This window comes from Lutra lutra, chromosome 4, assembly GCF_902655055.1.
Source record: "Lutra lutra chromosome 4, mLutLut1.2, whole genome shotgun sequence".
NCBI lineage: Eukaryota > Metazoa > Chordata > Mammalia > Carnivora > Mustelidae > Lutra > Lutra lutra.
Window position 1 is genome coordinate 115,567,520 of NC_062281.1, and position 23,281 is coordinate 115,590,800.

Below are 23,281 nucleotides of genomic sequence, written 5' to 3' on the forward strand. Positions count from 1 at the left end.
ACAGAACACACAAATCAAATTTTGCTCCAAGGAAGCTCAAAACTATGTTATTGGACTTGTTCCACCTCTGAAGAGGAGGAATATTGATGTGGATCAAGATAAAGGTCAAGACACTAATAGTTGGTTCACACTTAGATGAACTAAAAACTTTGCATGACAAAGGATGTATTTGAGAGCTGTTGTGAGTTTATATTAGCGAGTGTCTTTCTTTTTTTTAATTAACACATAATGTATTATTAGTTTCAGGGGTACAGGTCTGTAAATATCAGTCTTCCACAATTCACAGCACTCATCATAACACATACCCTCCCCAATGTCCATCACCCAGCCACCCCATCTCTCCTCCCCACCCCAGCAGCCCTCAGTTTGTTTCCTGAGATTAAGAGTCTCTTATGGTTTGTCTCTCTCCCTGGTCCCTTCTTGTTTCATTTTTCTTCCCTTCTCCCCATGACCCCCGCCCTGTCTCTCAAATTCCTCATATCAGAGAGATCATATGATAATTTGTCTTTCTCTGATTGGCTTATTTCACTTAGCATAATACCCTCTAGTTCCATCCACATCATTGTAAATGGCAAGATTTCATTTTTTTTTTTGATGGCTCCATAGTATTCCATTGTATACATATACCACATCTTCTTTATCCCTTCATCTGTTGATGGACATCTAGGTTCTTTCCATAGTTTAGCTATTGTGGACATTGCTGCTGTAAACATTCGGGTGCACATGCCCATTTGGATCACTCGATTTGTATCTTTAGGGTAAATACCCAGTAGTGTGATTGCTGGGTCGTAGGGTAGCTCTATTTTCAACTTTTTGAAGAACCTCCATACTGTAATGAGTGTCTCTCAAGTCTGCTCCTTGGTCACCTCCTTGACCACATTCTTTTCTGTACTATCTGCAAACACCTAGTGGTTGGTCCTATAAAGGAACAAGCAACTGCTCCTAATTTTGAGGAACTCCTTGCTGTAGGAAAGGCAGTGGTGCAGAATGGGGTCCAAAAGAAAGCTGTATCACCTACCTTCTGGAATTGCCTCTAATCTGAGCTAAAAGTCTGTGACTCACCTCTCAGGATACCACATTTTTTTTTTGGATTCCAGTGACTTATTAGTAAGAGCAATGTTGCCTCTCATTGTTTTCACCTGTTCATAAAGTAACAGGCTAGTTAATAGTCTGATTAAGCATATATTGAGGGAATTATCTAACACAGGATCATCAACAATAGATTTTTTTAAGTAAGAATAGGATATTCCCTAGAAGAAAGCAAATAGTCATCATAACAAACTAAGAACTTTGTTAAATTTCTTGGATTTATTTCAGAACAATTGTTTGGAAATAATAATTACATTACTAAATTGATACAGTAACATTTTCAGTGTTTAGATTCCATAAAGATCTCAGTCTGAGTCCTGATCCCAGGACTGTTGCTATAGACTGTTTATGTCCCTCCCAAGTTCATTAGTCAAAACGTACTCCCTAAGGTGATCGTGTTTGGAGGTGGTGATGGAAGCAGAGCACCCATGAATGGGATTAGTGCCCCCATAAAAGAGACACTGGAGAGCACCCTCAACTCTTCTGCCAAGTAAGTCTGTAGTGGAAAGACTGTCATCTATGAACTAGGAAGTGGGTCCTTACCAGACACTGAATCTGCCAGCACCTTGTTCTTGGACTTCTCAAGCTCTAGAACTGTGAGAAATAAATGTTTATTGTTTAAAAGGAACTCAGTCTATGATATTTCTGTTGTAGCAGTTGTGTGGACTTAAACAGGTATCTTAACAGTGTTTGGATGTCATGTCATAATCCAACTCTACTCCATAGTTTTTGAAGTTCTGTTCAGATTTGCTTGTGCAATTAGGTCAAGTTTGCCTAGAAGTTGGCATATATGCTCACTCATCTCTAAATTGTAAGTCTTCTATTTCCCTTGCTGTCTCCCACATAAATACCCTGGGTAGTTCAAACGAGGTCTCAAAATTTTGTTTTTTTCAATTTTTACTGTAATTATAATGTTCTTTTAAGTAAAGTTGTTCTTTGGGCTCCACTCTATTGGAGTCATTGGATGAGTTACTTAACTTCATTATGACTCAGTTTTTTTTATCAGCCAAATGGAAATAGTATAATACCTACTGCAGAGGACTGTTATGGAGATTAATTGAGATAATGCACTGAGGTCAACACCTAACACATACTAAAGGCTTAATAACTACTGACCACTATTATTTCTGTTCTTCAATACCTTGTTTTATTATCACAGATTGCCAGGTAGAAAAGTTCAAAAGGCACAAATCACAGAGGTGCTGCTTTTGAAAATGATAAAGCTCCAGTGCCAGGAGGAAGTAGATTTCAGGATACAATTGGAGAAGATCAAGAAGGTACTTTCCATACTGAGGAACTGTTCCATCCCTGAGACATGGCAAGAAGTAAGATGTGAATAGGAGGGCAGGTGACTACAGGGGCATTGGGAGAACGTGGCAGGTGAGAAGAGGTGAGGGTAAGAGAAGGGTGGCAGACACAGGAACTGAATGTTTCTGGTGACTTCGTGGACATAAGCTTTGAATTTCACTAGGTAAGGTAGAAGAATATTAAGAAAATGTCTCAGAAATAAGAGATTTTGAACATAATGGATCAGGGAATGGCTCAGTTTAGAAAAAGGTAAGAAAAATTGTTATAAATGAATCTGAAATGACCTGAATACCAGCTTGCAATAAAATGAAAACTCCCCACAGACCAGTGAGAAAGCTAGCAAATGTGGGATAAGAAAAAAGAATTTAAGGGATTGACAAATAAATAGGTAGACAATGACTTAAAAGAGTAACATACCTGTCATAAAAGTTACAGTTCTAGACAATCAGCATTGCTACCTAAAGTTAACAGCTCTTAAGAGATTCAAAACTAAATATCACTTCATAAAGTAAAAAAGAACACAGGAGGAAGCAGCTACTTTCCCCCAGCCTTAATGAGAAAATGCAAACACGAATTAAGAACACATTGACAGTTACAGTAGGCTTCATTACAAAGTATCAGTTCTGGGTTCTGCCACTTGAACAGAACAAAACAAAATTTAAAATTATTCTCTTTACTGCCACTGGGTGAGTTATGAACCAAAGAAATTAACAAAGGCAAATGAAAGCAACTGACAATTTAAGGCTTGCTTACGTATTGCCTTAGGGTGGTAGGTAATGTAATGATATCAATTAAGGAAGAGTTCTTTATATCTCATTCATGACTCCTGCCCATAAAATGATTAGACTTTTCCTCAATGCTATCTTTCCAATGATTACCTGAAGTCATCTTGCCATTAGAGTCTTTAGTTTAAATTCTGCCTGCCACTTCTCATTCTAGAAAGAAAGAAAACAAAATAAAACAAAAGACAGGATCATTTTATCTTCAATTGTTGCAGCCTAATCAATGGTCCTAGAATCAGAAGGATTTTCATTTTTTTTCATCATTTTTCACTTTACCCTTTCTTACCCTAAAGTCACATTTGCCTTTTTTAGTTGAGCCTCTGCTCCTTCCTGAGTGGGTGGAGCATCACATCTCTCACTCTAGAAGTGCAACCAAAAGAAGACCAACCAAAACAAAAGTGCCTGCTATAACTCACTGAAATAAATGTAATATTCTAGGACCTAGATCATATTGACTGGCAGGTCTTGTATTGATGATTTTCTTCAGAGAGGGTGTTGGACAAGGTATGGGGTATTGAGGTTGTACACTAAGAAGAAATATAGTTGAACTCTCTAAAATTACAGTGTATGACCTGGGTGAACACATATTTGTTCAACAGAATTTTTTAAAGCTTAGAATAATAAACTTTGTTGCAATAAAAAAGGAATTACTGTGGTCCCACTCCACAAAACTGATATGAGTGCCTACTACCTGTTACATATTGTTTTAGGTGCTGGAAACATGAAAAAATTTTTTTTATTTTTAAAAAGTTTGTGTAAAACTTAGAAATACGATGGTCTAAAAGAAGACATACTCAAATATACACAAATGGATAATTTCCATTCAACCTGATAAATGCCATGATAAGAAAATGCACAAGGCATTGTGGATACACTGAACTGAGAGAAGGGTCAAGGAAGACTCATCCAGTAGGTCATGCATGAACTGAATCTTGAAGAATGAGTAGGAATTAGCCAGTAGGAAATGGAATGGAGAGTGAGAAAAGCATTTCCATGCAGAAATGTCATGAGCAAAGGCAAAGAGGCATGAAACAGCTTGGTGTGAACAGCCGGGAACTATAAGCAGTTTGCTGTTGCTGGAGCATAAAATGTGAAGAGGAGAGGAGGCCTGAGCAGTAGGTAGGAATGGTTTGAGTTTTATCTTGCAATAGAAGAGATAATTAAAGGAAGTGACATGAAGTTTTGGTTTTCACCAAGATCTCTTTGGGACTTGTGTAAAGAAAGGATGTGAAGTGTGACTGACTGGACTGTATTATCATTCTCATCTGTTCATTCACTTATAATAAAATTAGATGTTCATACCCTTTGCTAAGTGAGTTGCAAGGCTTCTTTCTAGAGTCTATAATTTTCCCACCCCACTGATGTTGGGTTTGGGTTTGACTGATGAAATATGGGCAAGAATTAGAATGTTTCAGTTCCCAACAAGGCTCTATGAGGCACTGCAACTTTTCTCCAGCTCTGCTCAGATTCCTTCCCCTGCCATTAGAAGATCAGGTACCAATAGCTCTTTAAGTCTGAGTTCCAGATTGATGAACCTGTCTCAAATCCTGAACCAATCCAAGCTCAGCTGAACTCAGCCAAACTGCAGCAGATCTACAAAGTAATGAGCATGACATACATATTTTTAAATTTAAATCATTGATATTCCAAAGTTACTTGTTACACAACATCACCACACGTGAAATCAGATTCATACAGGGAGTTAAAAGAAAAATACAGGAAGATCAGTCCAAAGGTTGTGTCTATAGACAAATAGAAAGTTGATCAAGGCTTGAACACAGCATTGATAGTAGAGATGAGGACAAAGAAGGTAGAGGCGCAGACGAAATATTTTAGAAAAAAAGTCTAAGTTTGATAATTGATAATGGGGCAGTGTTGAGGAAGAATAAGAATTTAAGGATGGCTTTTAAATTTCTGGAATGGATAATTAGGCAAATGATAGAGCCATTCATGCAAATGTAGAATGGAAAACAAATTTGTTTATTCATTCTAGAATTTATTGGGAAATAATTCCTTGCCAGTTTTAGTCTAGACCTGAATATATGGTCAAGAGGTCAAAAAGTTTCCTATTCTTGTGGACTTTACATTCTCTTTGGAGAGATGAGTACATAGGTAAATAAGTATGAATGCTTTTAAGAGCTATGAAGCAAATAAACAGATGTAATTTTTAAAGTAGCAAATAAGTAGAGAGGACTCGTTCATACAGGGCAGTCAGTGAAGGAAACTTTTGAAGAGGTAACTGGGCAGAGGCCCAATGGGTGAGAATAAGCTGCCTAAGGCAGTTGCAGTGTCCCCTTAGGAAAAGGAATTGTGATGACAAGAATTCCTCAAGGCAGGTCAGAGCTTGGCATTCATTGCTGAAAAGAAACAGGGTTGGGGGAGTGGGGAAAAAATATGTTTTGGTCATGGAAACCTTTAATTTGAGATGTCCATAAGATATCCAGGTGGAAATATTGAGTTAACAGCAGGAGGCATGAGTCTGAAGTCCTTGAGGAAAGGCACAGTTCTGGCTAGGGGTACAAACTTTGGCTCACCACCCTCTAAGTGGCAGTTTTAAGCATGAGTGACTGAGATTGTCCAGGATAATTTAAAGGGTGAAAAGGGATGTTGTCCTAAAAACAAATCCTAAAGGTCACAAATATTTTTAGGTTTTTTAGACGGGAGCACACCCAAAACAGAGACTGGGAAGAAAATCTAAGAACAAAGAGAGGGTGAAACAACAGAAGTTGAGTATATTTATCATAATTTTTGTTGTTGACAGTGTTTTCCTGTGTAACAACTGCAAAATCTTACAACAAAACCAATTTATTTTTATGCTCATGGGTATGCAGCCTGGCTGTACTTTGGTTTATCTAAGCAGTGCCAAGTTGCACCAGGCTGGACTCCAAACCTCTTGGTAGTTTCAGATCTACCCACATATCTTCATTCTGGGGCCCAGGCTGAAGGGTTGGCTGCTGCTTCTGGGATGTTTTTATAATGGCAGATCACAGGAATTCAAGGCTCTGAGTAAAGACACACATTGCCTCTTAAGACTGTGCCTTAGTACTGATAGATTCTCACCCTGCCAACATTTCATCAGCCAAAGTAAGTCATGTGGTCCTTCCCAAATTCAATGTCACAGAAAGTATATTTTACCCATGGTAGAGGGAGGTTCTACAAAGTCTCATGATAAGGGGCTCAGATACATACTTGTAATTCAAGGAAGAAAGGAAGAATTGAGAGTAATAATCTAATCTACCACATCAAGGAAACAGTTTCAAGGAGGGATATACCAACAGGGCCAGTTATTACAAAGATATCTAATAATATAATAACATAAGCCTGAGCAGAATCCATCTTATTAGCCTAAAAAGTTATTTCTGGTAATGCTAGTGGGACATTTTCTTAGAAAGTAGCAGGGATAGAAGCTAAGGAATGAAGAGCAGCTTAAGAAATTGAGAGAATAGTAATAAACTACTTGCTTAAGTTTGGATACTAGAAGAAGAAAAAGCAAAATTAAATAAGAATATTTTGTTGTTATGTATGTATGCTTGTTTTTGGAATGTGAGAAAAGGGAGTATACATTTTCATCAACATTATCACCAATAACTGTTATTGAGGGATTACTATGTAGCATACTCAGTTTTAAGAGCTTTATATGCATTGTTTTGTTTAATTCTACAATATAGATGTTATCTTATCTGCTTCATAGATGAGGTTACTACAACACAGAGATTAAGTGCATTGCCTAAACCAGGAACCTGGTAAACAGCTATCAAGGCTTGCTACTCACAGTAAGTCATAGACCACAGTGTGCTCATAGACCAATACCTCAGTGTCATTTGGCAGTTTGTGAGAAATTCAGAATTCAAACCTCTGAAACCTACTAAAGCAGAATTTGTGTTCACAGCAGGATATCTTGGTAATTTTATGCATTAAAATTTGAGAAACCCTAATAGAATATTCAGTGTTTTTGTTTATCTAAAACCTATACCTCATTTTCTGGTAAAGCAACTATTTTTTCTAGAAACTTCAGACTTTTCTTGAATCCTTCCTCTTCTTTTTAACACCTTCACATTTAAGAAATTAACAAGTACGGCAGTTCCTCATTATTTGTGGATTCCATCTTTATACATTTGCCTGCTCATTAAAATTTATTTGTAACCTCCAAATCAATGCTAGCTTCACTTTCATAGCCATTTGTGAACATGCACAGAGTTGGGAAAAGTTTGAGTCATCAACACACGTTTCCAGCCGAAGTGGAACAAAACAATATTCTGCCTTGTTTCAGTTTCTATAATGTAAACAACTGTCCTTTTTCTGGTCTATTTAGTGCTATGTTGCTCACAATTTGTGTTTTTTCTTGGTGATTTTGATGTTTAGAATGGCTTCCTACTATAGTGTTCAAGTGCTGCATGTTGTTCCTAAGTGGAGGATAGTTGTAATGTGCCTTACAGGGAACATACATGTTAGATAGGCTTCATTTAGGCATGCATTCTAGTGCTCTTGGCCATGAGATCAGTGTTAATGAGTCAACAATATAGTACATCTAAATTCATCTATCATCTATTTGGAGCCAGGCAGCTCCAAAAGTACTAGAATAACATGTATCATGTGTGATGAAACTATGGAAAAGTGGATAAAATTTGTGGATTCATGATATGACAACTAATTTAACAACAACAACAACAAAAAAGTAGTGGACAATATTATTGTGAGGCTGGAAGCCAAAGGAATTTAGGACCACATTACCAAGAGTCAGAGAATGTTGAACCCTTTTTTATTTTTTATTATTTTTTTAATGGGGATAGGGAGTGTCTTTAATTACTTCAATGTCAATTTTCTTATGATATATTTTGTTTCTGCCATTTCTGGAAGGCAAGTATGAGGAAATGAGTTGACTGCAGGTCCTAGAATCTTTTCGTCCAAACTAACTTTGCAGTCAAGAATCAGGCAAGAAGGATGGAAGCCAAGGGACACAAAATTAACAAAATAAAATAGTTGAACCAGACTTTGACTTGTGAGTCAGAGCACAAACTTGTGGTCTTCAGGCTATACCAGACAGGGTGCTTGGTATTATGCCTACTACCAATTCAGGCTCCTTATATCCTTGAGTGAAAACATCCTGACCTGGGGATACAGGTGGGGTCACTTTGAACCAATAGAGCCAACACTCAGACCTAGCCAGGAAATAATATGGAGAAACAGGGGTAAGGTCATGAGGCTCTCCTGAGGGCAAAGAGTCAGCCCTAAGATTACTACATTATTTCCAGATGTTTCTGATCCAAAAACCAAGGTCCACAGTCAGAGATTAGGAGACTGGTCAAGAAGTTGTGGTCAGGGACCCAGAGTCAGGCTACATCCAGGGGTCTGGAAGGTGAGTTTAGACTGAGCAACTCTTGAGGGCTCCAGAGAAATTCAGAGAAATTCTCCATCCTCCCAGTGTTCTTTAGGATGCAGATGGCTTAGGAATCTACATGTTGGTTTGCTTTCTTAGTTGGGAAGTTTCCTGAAGATTCACATAGCTACTGCTTGGGATTTCCCTATAGAAGGACAAGGCCCAGAGAATCACTGCTTCCTTCCCAGTGTCAATTTTTCTAGGATCCATGTCTTTGTTTTGCCCATTGTTGGCTGGTGCCAGCCTGTTCACCACAGCTTTTAAAGCACCAGCATGACATTGAAAGTTCATGATGGTGACAAGATAAGTCTTTTGCACCTAAGACTTGAACTGTTCAGTGGTTTAAGGTAGTTAAGGCATTGTTCCTAGAGTTCTAAACAGAGAGAGGGTTTCACAAACTTTTCCAACAAATGCAAGCTGTGTGCTGGACAAATCCTTGCAGGCTTAGATACATCATCCCACTTTACTATTATGACAACCCTGAGGGATGGGCATTTTATCCTCATATACTCAAAAGGAAACTGAGGCCCAATGGGGGCACTTAATCAATATTTTGATCGACTTTCTTATTCTCTTGGAGTACGATAGTGTTTTTCTCAACAACAAAGCTAAGGCAAGAGAGTGAGGGAGGAGATCATTTTCATTTACTAAGGAATAATGTCATAAAAACATAAACCCAAAGTTTTGAGGGATTCAAGAAATCATCTAACAGATCAGGCAAATATGGTATTATTTCAGCAATTGCAGAGATAACATGAAAGAGGTCTGCCTAATGTTCAAAGCCAATGATTAAAAGAGGTAAGATTCAGGATTCTTAATCTTAGCATAGAATCCTTTTGTAATTTAGGCAAATATTTACATTTGATCTAGAAATGAATCCTATTAGGACATATATATCTTATAGAGTGGATTCTGTGTGTTTCCTCGACCACCCTACCCTTAAATATTTTTAATTGATTATTTTTTCCTCCTTGGGATCTGTTTGCTATAAAGTAGAATCTTAGTCAGTTGGGCATATGGTGCATTACTTATTTTTCTCTCCTTCCTTCACTTGTTTATACATTAGTCAACAGGTAATTACAGTTTTCCTACTGTGGCCCATACAGTATGTTAGTTACTTAGGCTACAGAGACAATAAGTCTGGACAAAATTGGATGAAAGATTAAGCCTTCATGTTGTTCAGGGTCTAGAAGACAAAACACAATATTTTAATTATACTTGAACCTTCTTTCATCTAAGAAGGTGGGAATTTGTGTGAGGAATAGTGAAATAGAAATATCAAGATATTTGGAATTAAGCAACCCGAATTCCAACACAATTTCTCAATAGTTATGTCAACTTGGGAAAATCAATTCTGAGATTCAGTTGAATCCTATCAAAGTATAATTTGGGAAAGTTAAAACGTAACTCTCCTAGAAATAAAAGCAAGCAAGTTAAAGATTTATGTCATTAGTGAGAGAAAGCACAGGATAGTAAAACTGGTCAAAAAGGAGAATTTGAGGAACAGAGTTATGAACTTTGTAGGCAACCATGCTGACATAAATTTTCTAATTAGAGATGAAGCAATTTAATATTTAAAGGGCAACAAGACTTTAATCCTTAGGGTCATTTATCTTCTCTTCTGGACAGAAATTATTTACATTTCTACTGGACAATAATCTACTGGTTAAAACATTTTTTTTAAAGATTTTATTTATTGGATAGAGAGAGAGATCACAAGTAGGCAGAGAGGCAGGCAGAGAGAGAGGAGGAAGCAGGCTCCCTGCTGAGCAGAGAGCCCGATGTGGGGCTCAATCCCAGTACCCTGGGATCATGACCTGAGCCAAGGCAAAGGCTTAACCCACTGAGCCACCCAGGTGCCCCACAGGTTAAAACATATTTTCACAAAATTGTTCCCTAATCAATAGTGCATGGTAAAACTGTAAATAGTACAGTCTTTGGAGAATTAAATAATTCTTGATTAATCTTATTGGAAAATGCTTTATATGGCTTTGAAAGTAGGCATAGTTATTCTTTGCCTTATTTCTGAGGAGATTTAGGACGTGTCACTGCAAAATAAGCCACTTTGGCACAAGTGTTATTTCTAGCTGAAGGCAACTGAGAAATAGCAGACAGAGAGAGAGGCACTCTGCTCTCCCTATATCTTCCTGAAAGTGGGGCAAAAATTGCTCATGAGACCTTCCTTGTACCAGGAAAAACAAGAGTGACTCTCTTAAATGAAGATGGGGAGTTGATGCTGAAGTGAGCCTCTGAAATCAGATTTTACTAAAATAACCCTTATATTCCATCAGCTCCACTATATATTTCCTGGTCACCATCCCACCATTTACCATCCCTAAAGCTCCAACTCCTTTACCTTTTATCTAGTTACTTCTCCACAATTTATTGCCCTGTGTTAAATTGGTATATGAACCCCAAATCTAACCACTCTGGGTTTTCACTTCTTTTCTGTGAAGCTCCCATGCACATAAAGATATTATCATCAATAACAACAAAATGCCTTTTTCTTGTTAATCTGTCTTTTGTCAGTTCACTTCTGAGGCCTCCGGGTACTGAACCTAAGGGGGTAGAGGGTAAGTTTTTTTTTCCTCTACAGTTCCAAGTTTGGATGATTTTTCTTATGTTCCTCTATAAAATCTGGTTACAGTAAAATCCAAAAAATGATTTGCAAATTAAGGGAAACTCAGTACCTAGTGCACAACAGATGCTCAACACATGATATCTATGTGTCTGATACGGGGCTTTCTCCATCATCCCCTACCTAACTCCTTTGTGTGATTACGAAGTTTCCAAAAGGAAAGTATTGTGAAAACAGCAGCAATGGTAACAAGTCTAGATAATCTAGAGTCCTCCACTTCTCAATGTTTGACAAGAAGCGACATGGAACATCAGCATAACTCCCTGAACAGTAAAAGGCCAGGTGGGTAAAAATAGAAAATAGTAGAGAAACTAACCAAGTGTTATTGATGTCGTGTTGCCCGTTAATGTCATTCTGTTATTGGGTTATAGTCCTGCATTTCCAGTTACTCCCCAGGTACTGCAAAAGGAACCCTGTTGGAAAGCTCCCTAAGTACACACCACTTCTCCAACTGGTCTTAATATGTAACATGGCACAATTTAAATATTTCTCCCGCACAGATACTTTTTCCTCTTTATTACAAATAAATTACTCAGCTCACAAAATTATCTGAACAGGAAGGCGCAAGTAAGAGTGCATTATTGTTTGCTGGTTGAAGAGATAAGCAGTTAAATATCTAGAGGTGAAGTGGAGGACAATTAACATCCCAGCCCACTCAATTATCATACAATGCCCACTTCTCAGGGAATTAGAGCCATTACAATCTGCTACTATGAATAAATGAGTATTTTAGCTCTCAGAGGGTAATGAAATAGTCTTGAAAATAATCTTTTTATGAGATTGTGGCTTTATCAGTTATAGTTTAGAGTCAGGATAAACACTGATTATGTATCGCATTATAATGACTGCTGGAGGGTGCTTGCGTTTGGGTTTTCAATGTTATTAATTTTGCAGTTCTACTCTTCTTGTCTAATATGCTTCATGGAATCAGTCTTGGCAAAGTGACTCCAGCTCACTTTTAATACCATCTTTCTTAGTGAATTTTAGCAACAAAGAAAATTAAGTTGTAAAAACTGCCCAAAAGGAAATATTTTCTAAAGGACTTGTGGCACGAGGTTTTCCAATGGAGTCTAGGACAGCATGGGCTCTCTGACGCTGAACCGTGCCGAAAACACTTAGAACAGCTTAGGCACAGCTTCAGAGTGAAAGAAAAACAAAAGAGAATACTGTGTCTGTATGTGTGCTCTCAGTCTCATGCAACGTAGAAGAGCATTTTGTTTGTTTGCAGTGTTTAACGAAAATCTTCTTCCTGGGACATTTTGACCCAGTTCTTTGAATCTTCATCAACTGAGTTGCTGATTTCCTCTGCAGCTGCCAAGGTTCCAAGGGTTTTTTGTGTTTTTTTTTTTTTTCTTTATTTGACCAGCAGAGGAAAGCAAAACTAAATACATGATAGCGTTAGAGAAGACTAACTACAAAAGAAAGCCTTCGAGGGCCCCGAAGAGTGGACCATATGTGAAATCAAATGGGCCAGCCATTGCATCAGCTGTGAACATATTGCACCAACTGGGAATGAAAATAAAACATTCAACTACCAACTGTTATAATCTGTAAATAGTCAAACTAATTCCTGTGGGCTCCAAAAATACAAGCAAAAGGTGCTCATCAAGACCTATTCTCCTGTTCACAGGTAAGGTGGCTTACTTGTTTCTTGAAAAACAAGTAGAGCTAGAAAGACTGATACAGAAAAACCCCAAAACAAAAAAAACAACAACAAAAACCCAATCCATGTGGTTTCAAAGACTCCAGGGATTTAGGAAACTGTGTCCAAAGATTACAAATTGAGGATAATGAAACAGTAGTGAATTTCGATGCAACTTGTCAACACACAAATACCCCAAGCCTAAAATTCCCTATAGTCAGAAACTGGCAATGAACCCGAGGAAATATATAGACTGTACCAAAGCTCTGGAGAATTTAGTTTGCATCTGGCAAGTATTCACCTACCTTCTAGTTGCCTTCAGTTTAATAATGCATGCTAGGAACAGATGGACATAGTGTTCCTAGGTGGACTAGATTCTCTCTAGTATCAGTAGCAGTGAAAAACTGGACTTTGAATATTTAACAGAAAAAAAAAAAAGATAGTCCCAAGAAAAAGTAGATGCTATTCATGCAGTCTAGAGCATTGCTTTAACACATTTGCTTAGTCCTGAAGCATGTGTTTCATCCAACAAAATTCAAGAAGACTAATCAAATGTTTGAAAAGTCCATATCATACATTTGGTTTTACTTAAAGCAAACACTATATTTAGATCAATTAAAATAACATGCATGTGGTAGGGATTAGTACTAATTACACTTGCTCAGAAAGCAAGAAAATCCTTTGTACTAGTTAAATACAATCTACTTACTCAGCTCCCTGAACAAAACACAAAGACGTGGCTCTGCCACTTTGTTGCTGTATGACCTTGAGCAAGTCCTCAAATGGCTCAGAGTCTCATTTTCCTCATCTGTAAATAAGGATGATAACATGCACCCTGCATGTTCAGAGGGTTTCTGTGGGAAACAGATGCCATTTAAGCTGTGAAGCACAGTCCCACATGCAGTCATTATGCCTGGCATCACCCTGGCAATATGGACATAGCTCTCTTCCTTAAGGACTTTTTAGACTAGTGGGAAAAAAAGGACACATACATTTATTGTAACACACTGTGGTACAGGAGTAACTTACTCATATACAAATGAAGGAGTATACGAAGAGTTAGATTTATAATGTTTAATAGGATTATGGTTGAAGTATGAAAGGAAATCTTGGAGAGAGTGACACCCGAGTCGGATCCTAAAGAAACTAGAAAGAAAAAAGAAGCTAAAAAGTATTGTATACACTGTATACTGTGACTTACTAAAATTTTGTGATTGCTAAGGAAGAACAATATATGACTATGTATAAATAATAATATAATATGATAATGTAAATAGTATAGTAATATGAATATACAAATATAAATTTGTTTATAATATAATATAAATTACAAAAATATTAAAGAAATACACATTCCGGGGCACCTGGGTGGCTCAGTGGGCTAAGCCTCTGCCTTCGGCTCAGGTCATGATCTCAGGGTCCTGAGATCCAGCCCCGCATCAGGCTCTCGGCTCAGTAGGGAGCCCGCTTCCTCCTCTCTCTCTCTGCCAAGAAATACACATTCCAATTAAAATGCAAATTTGTCAGAACAAATGAAAATGTAAAACCCAATTGAACAGTGTCTAAAGAAGATGCACTTAAAATATAAAAACACAAATAGGTGAAAAGGAAAGGGTATGAAAAGATATACCATGCAAATAGTAATCATAAAATAGCTAGAATAGCTATGTTAGTATTAGATAAAATAGACCTAAACATGAAGAATAGTATCAGAGATGATAAATCATAAAAATGATAAAAAAATGAATTATCAGAAAGACATACAATCATAAATTTAATACATAAATCAAAACTTGAAAGATATAAAGAGAAAATGGACATTACCAGTATTATAATTCAAGAGTCTAACCTTCCTCTTGGCCATTAAGTGAACAATTAAACAAAAATTTTAAAAATGTACAAATGATCTGGAAAACATTAACCAGCCTGATTTCATTGATATTTATGAAATACTATAACCTACAATCAGAAAATGGAAATTATTTACAATTAGATATGGTATGTGTATTCATTTGGTGTTGAGCATGGTGTTCAATGGAGAAAATACATATATTAGATATATTTCATTCAGGCATGAGTTCTAGGGCTGTTGGCAGAGTTCAATGTTTATGAAGCAGCAATATATATTAAATAATGTATTGATTGGCTGATGCAAATGTTGTGGCCAGAGGTTTATAGGAACCTAATACTTTATTTTTCCTAGAAGCAGGGATTAATTAATTGTTTGCAGTGATTTTATAGAACATAACTATCACAGATAACAAGAATTGACTGTATATGAATGGACAATAAACACATGAAAATACGCTCAACAACATTAGTCATCAGGGAAAAACAAAACTAAAATGAAAAATCACTATAAGACACAATCAAAATGACAACTGAAAAGACTGACAACAAAAGATGATGGTGATGTTGTAGAGTAACTAGAATTCATACGTTTTAGTGGTAATGTAAAATGATATAAAAAGTTCTGGCAGTTTGTTATAAAACTCAACATATAATTATACAATGACCCAGCAATTCCACTCCTAGGTATTTAGCCAAGAGAAACAAAACTTTGTGTAGCAACTGTGTTCATAATAGGCAGGAAAAGGTGTCTATCAACAGAAGAATGGATAAAGAGACTGTGACATAATTATAGAATAGAATGAAACTCAGCAATTTAAAAGAAAAATTATTACACATACAACTCATAACAAGAATTGCAAAAATATTATGGTAAGTGAAAGAAAACTTACACAAAAATACAAACCATATTATTTCACTTACATGAAATTTTAAGATATTAAAAGTAGTTAAAATAATCTATGATGAAAAAAATTCAGAAGTGCCTCTGGTGCAGGGACTGGGATTGAGTGTCCAGATGGGCTGGGAACAAACACTAAGAAATCTTCTGGTGTGATGGTAGTGTTCTTGAGGGGGATTTGGTTCACACAAGTGTCTAGATTTGTCAAAACACAGTGGCTTTACACTTTTTGAAATACACTAACTTGTGTATTTCACAAGTAGGAATACCCTACACTACACAAGTAGTGGATTTCATTGTATGTAAATCTTACACCAAAAGGAAAAAATTGCTAATATTGACTTCTAATTAATCACATGCATGTTGAAATATGTTGGAGAATATGTACTGATGTCTAAAATTTACTGTAAAATGTATCAGAAAATAAAGTAAATTTATAGATAGATACGTGGATATTTAAATGAATAGGTATGTGATGAACAGATAAAATAAATAATGGTAAAATCTAGATGGTAGGTATATAGATATGCATATATATAATATATGCAAAATTATTTTACATTTTCTATATCCTTGCAATTTTTCATAGTAAAATGCTGAAAACAATAAGAAGGATGACTTATTAACATATTCAAATTCATATCTATAAATGAATATTTGTCTCTGAACCTGTGACCCTGGGGATCTATCCACTTAATCCAATTGCATGTCATTTGCTCAAAAACAATTAAATATATTTGTGGCTCCTCGCTTAGTATTGCCTTCAGGAAACAATTTATAAATATAAAACAGTTTATAAACCACAGAAGAAAATCAGTGTTCTTATCTTTTAGTCACACCTAAATCCTAATCCACATGCTTTTATTGAAGAGGATGATCTTACTTTTTCTATAGACATGGCTGTAGCTAAATTATCAGTATACTAAAAGCAAATTCAGTTTCAAAATATACTGTTCTGCCACTGAGAACTTTTTTTAATCCTTGTTTTAAGTGAGCCTCCAAAGAAAGTCCCCAAAATGTTCTGAACAACGCAGCATCATTCAAAAGACTACATAACCCTGCAGTATAAGAACTTTAAAAAGTGTGATCTCAAATCCCTCCTTTCTCCCTCCCTCTCTCCCCCGTTTTCTCTCTCTTTGTATCTTTTTTCAATAAATATCTGAGCATTAGTTTAATACTGGAGAGAAAACTTTATTAATCCAGGAATAGAAGAACTCAGTTGAGTGGGAAAAATCAAGCATTTGGAAAAAGATAAATTTACAACTCAACAGTGTGGACAAAACATGAGGCTTGCCTATGTAAATTTTGATGTTTGTTGCAAACATATCACATTATTTTGTATTCATATCTGGTAAATACATGTCAACCGCTCACCTTTAATATTTTTAGCTTTCTTTATATATTGGTCCTAATTATTCACATGTCTCAAATATTCTACCAATCAGCTACCATTTATGGATAGGTAAGACTTGAATTAACAGTCTCCTCATTCTTATTTTCCTTCTAAATTAATGGATGTTTCTTTTATCTTCCCCATAATTGTCACTGAGATTCCCCTGATTCCACACATTATGCAATTTTTATTTCCTCTTTCTTTTATGTCTCACATTACTTAATGATAAGTCTAAATAATTATTTTCTTCATCACATGACTTAAAATTTCCATTATGAATATAGTATCAATTACTACCCATAAAGATAAAACAAAAACCACAATAAAGAGCTAAATGAAATGGAGATAACTAATATGTCTGATAAAGAATTTATAGTAATGGTTATAAAGATATTCACTGGACCTGAAGAGAGTGGAGGACTTCAGTGATACCCTCAACAACAAAGAAATGGAAAACATAAAAAAAGAATCAGTCAAAGATGAAGAACTGAATAATGAAACTGAAAATACACTAGAAGGAGTAAATAGTAGACTAGAGGAATCAAGAAGAATGGATCAGCGACCTGAAGGACAATGTAATGGAAAGTAATCAAACTGAAGGAGAAAGAAAATAAATTAAAAATAAAAACAGACTTAAGAAACTCAATGTCACCATCAATTATAATAACTTTGCATTATAGGGACCCCAGAAGGAGAAGAGAGAGAAAAGGGGGCAGAAAATTTATTTGAAGAAATAATAGCTGAAAACTTCCTGAATCCAGAGAAGGAGATTGAAATCTAAATCCAAGAGGCATAGAGAGCTCCCTAACAAAATCAGATCAAGGAGGGATCAAGGCATATAGTAATTCAAATGGCAAGAAGTAGTGATAAAGAGAGAATTTCTAAAGCAGCAAGAGAAAAGAAAACATACACACACACACACACACACACACAAAGGAAACTCCAAAGAATATTAGCTTATTTTTCAGCAGAAACTTTGCAGGCCAGAAGAGAAGGGCTTGATGTATTCAAAGTGCTGGAAGAAAAAAACCTGCAATCAGGAATACTCTATCCAGGAAGGCTATCATTCAGAATAGAAGGAGAGATAAAAAGTTTCCCAGACAAAGAAAAGTTAAAGGAATTCATGACTACTAAATCAGCCATACAAGAAATGTTAAAGGAGACTCTTTGTGGAGTGGAGTGGAAAGCAAAGAACATAAACATAAACAAACAAACAAACAAAAAAAGCACACACACACAAAAGCACAAGAACAGTAAAATTAAGTGTATCTATAAAAATCAGTCAAAGGATTCACAAAATAAAAGGATATAAAGTAGGACATCATATACCTAAAATGCAGAGGGGAGAAGAATGAAAATTTAGTGCTTTTAGAATGGGTTCCAACTTAAGTGACCATCAACTTAATATAGACTGCTATATGCCAAAGATGTTATATATAAACCTAATGGTAAGCACAAATCAAAAACTGGTACAAGAATGTAAAATATAAAGAGAAAGGAATCCAAGTATACCACTAAAGAAAGCCAAAACACCATAAATCAAAAACTGGTACTAGAATGCAAAAAATAAAGAGAAAGAAACCCAAGTATATCACTAAAGAAAGCCAAAAACCATGAGAGAAGAAAGGAACAAAAACAACTATAAAACAAGAAACAAAATGGCAGTAAATACGTACCTACAAATTATTAGTTTGTATGTAAATGGACTAACCTCTCCAATCAAAATACATAAGGTGATGGAATGGATTAAAAAAACAGAACTCACTGTATGCTGTCTATAAGAGACTCATTTCAGACCTAAAGACACATGCAAATTGAAAGTGAACAGGATGGAAAAGCATTTATCATCAAAGGACAGTGAAAAGAAAGCAAGGGTAGCAATATTTGTTCAAAATAGCAATACTTGGACAAAATAGACTGTAAAACGACAGCAACAACAGATGAAGAAGAACACTATATGATCATTAAGGGGACAATCCAACAAGAAGATAAAATTATTTTAAATATTTATGCACTCAACATGAGAGCACCCAAATATACAAAGCAGCCGATAACAAACATAAAAGAAGTAATCCATAATAATACAATAATAGGGGACTCAAACACCCTGCTTACATCAATGGATAGACCAAACAGAAAATCAACAAGGAAACAATGGTTTTGAACGACACATTGGACAGATGGATCTAACAGAGACACTCGGAAGATTTCAAACTAAAACAGCAGAATATACATTCTTTTCAAGTGTACATGGGGCATTCTACAGAATAGATCATATGTGAGGCCACAAAAATAGCCTCAACAAATTCAAAAGGATTATAGTCATACCATGCATCTTTTCAGACCACAGTGCTATACAACTAGATATCAAACACAAGAAAACACAAGAAAAAATCTGGAAAGAACACCAAATACACCAAAGAATGGGTCAATCAAAAATCAAAGAAGAAATTAAAAAAATAATGGAGACAAATGAGAATGAAAACACAGCAGTCCAAAATCTTTGGGGTACAGTAAAATAGGCCTAAAAGAGCTAGAAAAGGAAGAATAAACAAAGCCCCAGACCAGTAGAAGGAAGGAATAATAAAGATTGGAGCAGGAATAAACAAAATAGAAACAAAAAAACGATAGAACAGCACCAAGAAACCCGGAACTAGTCCTTTGAAAAGATCAATAAAATTAATAAACCTTTAGCCAAACTCATCAAAAATAAGAAGAAAAGACTCAAATAAACAAAATCAGAAAGAGGAGAAATAACAACTAACACCACAGAAATAAAAAGGATTATAAGAATATTACACAAAATCGTATGCCAATGAATTAGACAACCTTGAAGAAATGGATAAATTCCTAGAAACATATAACTTCCCAGCACTGAATCAGGAAGAAATAGACAATTTGAATGGACCGGTTACCACTAATGAGATTGAATCAGTAATCAAAAAACTCCCCAAAAACAAAAGTCCAGGATCAGAGGACTTCACAGGGGAATTCTACCAAACATTTAAAGAAGAATTAATAACTATTCTCTTCCAAAAAATAGAAGAGGAAAGTAAGCTTCCAAATTCATTCCACTACAATAAAAAGAGAGCTACAGGCCACTATTTCTAATAAACATAGATGCAAAAATCCTCAACAAAGTATTAACAAAACAAATTCAACAATACATTAAAAACATCATTCACCATAATCAAGTGGGATTTATTCCTGGGATTCAAGGGTGGTTCAGTATTTACAAATCAGTCCACATTACACAACATTACACATCACATCAACAGAGAAAGGATAAGAACCATAGGGTCATTTCAGTAGATGCAGAGAAAGCATTTGATGAAGTACAACATCCATTCAAGATAAAAACATTAAACAGAGTAGGTTTGGGGGGGACCTACTCATGTAAAGGCTATACATGAAACTAACATCAGACTCAGTGGGGAAAAGAGAGAGCTCTCCCCCTAAGATCAGGAAAAAGACAGGGATGTCTACTCTCACCACTTTCGTTCAACATAGTAATGGAAGTCCTAAGCACAGCAATCAGATAAAAATAAATTAATTAAAGGCAACCAAATTGGTAAGGAAAAAGTAAAACTTCCACTATTTGCAGATGATATGATACTACGTAAAGAGAACTAAAGATTCCAATGAAAAGTACTAGAACTGATAAATGAATTCACTAAGTTTACACGATACAAAATACACAGAAATACTTTCCATTTCTAAACACTAATAATGACATATCAGGAAGAGAAATTAAGAAAACAATCTCATTTACAATTGCACCAAAAATAATAATAAAATACATAGGAATAAACTTAACCAAGGAGGTGAAAATGTGTACTCTGAAAACTATAAACATTAATGAAATAAATTGAAGACAAAAAAAAATGGTAAGACATCCATTGCTCATGGATTGTTAGAGCTAATATTGTTGAAATGTCCATACTCCCAAAGCAATCTACAGATTCAATGCAATCCCTATCAAAATACCAATTGCATACTTCACAGAACTAGAAGAAACAATAACCGCTGCTTGTAAGCTGATGGGAATGACCCAGTAGAGAGGGAAACACTCATAACATAGAAGAGGAGGGATAACTGCTGGAGTGATGGTGATGATCTTGATTAGGCAAACAAGATTGGGATTTGTTGCCTTAGCAGAATGGACTGGCTTTAGCTAGGAGCTTAGGACATTCAAGTACGAAATGGAGGGAAAGGTGGAGAGATAGTATGTATGTGATGCTGGTACGTAAGTATGGGTACACGAGATGGTGGGATTCTGTGGAATTTTAATCTCATTGCTTCAGTTTTCTCAATGAAATAAAAAGCAAGGTTATTAATAAGAATGAGGATGAAAGAGAAGAGGTGTAGGTTAGTGGATAGAGAAATATGAAATCCAGAAGAATATAGGAGGGAAGTGGGAATCCTGAGCAGCACCAAAGACCCATTGGAGGTTCACAAAGATGAAATTAAAGTGAAACTAAGTATCACAATTGTGTTTTTTCTGACCCACATTCAACTGCATGGGTGCTAGTATGCAGTAAGTGAAGAACTGGTTTGAGTCAGGATTGTGATTCTGCCCAGCAACTACAACAAGGGAGGGGGAGAGTACAGGAATTGAGGCTGTGTGTAAAGGAGTGATTGTAATGATCGGCCAGGGGTTTAACTTGGTATGGATGGGTGAGAGTGTATATATGTAGGTTGAATAATTGCTGGAGTTAGAGTACTACAAGGATATATGGAAATATGAGGTGGTATTTAGAGTATGAGATGTTTGAAATTGTGATTATGATGAATTTGCAAGGTTTGATAACTCCTGTGATTATGCCTTTGGGAGTGAGTGGCTGAGTTAAGGTAGGACAAGATCCTTGAAAGAGAAATAGAAGTTGAGAGGGCAGAGTGTTAGGAAGATCATCTACATGTACATTATGAGCACCTAGGGTGAAGACAAAAGTGGTACTGGAGTGCAAGAGCAAATGGTAAAAAAATGAAGGGGAGTGAGCCACAATGAGGGGGTACTGGATAACAAGATTTAAAAGCTGCAGTTTAGAAAGAGAGAGGGGAATGATCTATTGAGTAGGAGGACACTTAGCTCACTCGCCTCCAGGCACAGTCTAAGAAGCTTATGGTTGAAAACACAGTTGCCACACTTGGAAGGGGGAAGGAGAGGCAGTGTCCCAGGGGAACGTCAGGTTTCCCTTAACAAAGGTGAAGAGAAACTGAAGAGAAATTCTGAGGAGGTTTTGCTTTCTAGATTATCATTCACATAAATATATAAACAGTGTAGTAGAGTCTAATGTGGCCCCACATGATCCTTGCCTCCTGGCATTCATGCTGTTGTGTGGTCTCCTTCCCTTGTGTGGAGGTGGGACTTGTGATTTGCTTCTAGCCAATGAAGTATGGCAAAGATGACAGGATGTACTTGATTATGTTACATAAGATTTGAAGCAGTATCTTACACTGAGTCTCTCCACCTTGCTGGCTTTGAAGAAGCAAGCCACCATAATATAAATTTCCCTATGGAGAGAGCAACATGACAAAGAACAGAGGGAACCTCCAGCTGATAGAGAGCAACTAAGGCCCTCAGTTCTCCAACCTGCAGGGACCTAAATAATGCCAGTAAGAGTTTGGAAATGCATCTTTTCCTTATCAAGCCTCATTCTGTGATCTTTCAGAGGACCCCACTAAGCCATGCCTCCCTCAATTCCTGACCCATAGAAACTGTGAACTAATAAATGTGTATTGTTTTAAGCTGCTAACCAAATCTTTGTGCATTTGGAAATTATAAAATATTCTGTTAAATAATTAATATGTTAATAAGTGGATTTTTAAAAAGAAAATTATAAAAGCAGTCTAAGTTTGGAAAAAGTTGAAGATAGCCAGAATTCTACCAGTGGCAGACGCAGTTGAGCGGAGAACAACTGAGACTATGTCAGTACAAAAGGGAAAGAATAAAAGCAAAAATGCCTAAATATTAACAGTAATTCCTTTTGGGGTGAAGGTATAGGTTATGATATTTTCTTCCTTGGAGTATTTTGTAATTTTCAAATTTCAAGAAGTGAAAGAAAGAATGAGAGAGAGGAGGAAGGGAGGGAAGGAGGGAGAAAAGAGGAAGGAAGAAAAGGGAGGAAGGAAAGAAAGAAGGAAGGTAAAGAAGGAGGGAGGTATGAGTCACCTGAGGTCAGTTTGGAAAACATAGAGAAATGTATTGATTGAGGCAAGACAGAAGGTTAATGTGATAATAAAAATGAGAGTACATAGAGGAAGGAAAGGAGGGACAGAGAGAAGGAAGGACAAAGGGAGAGA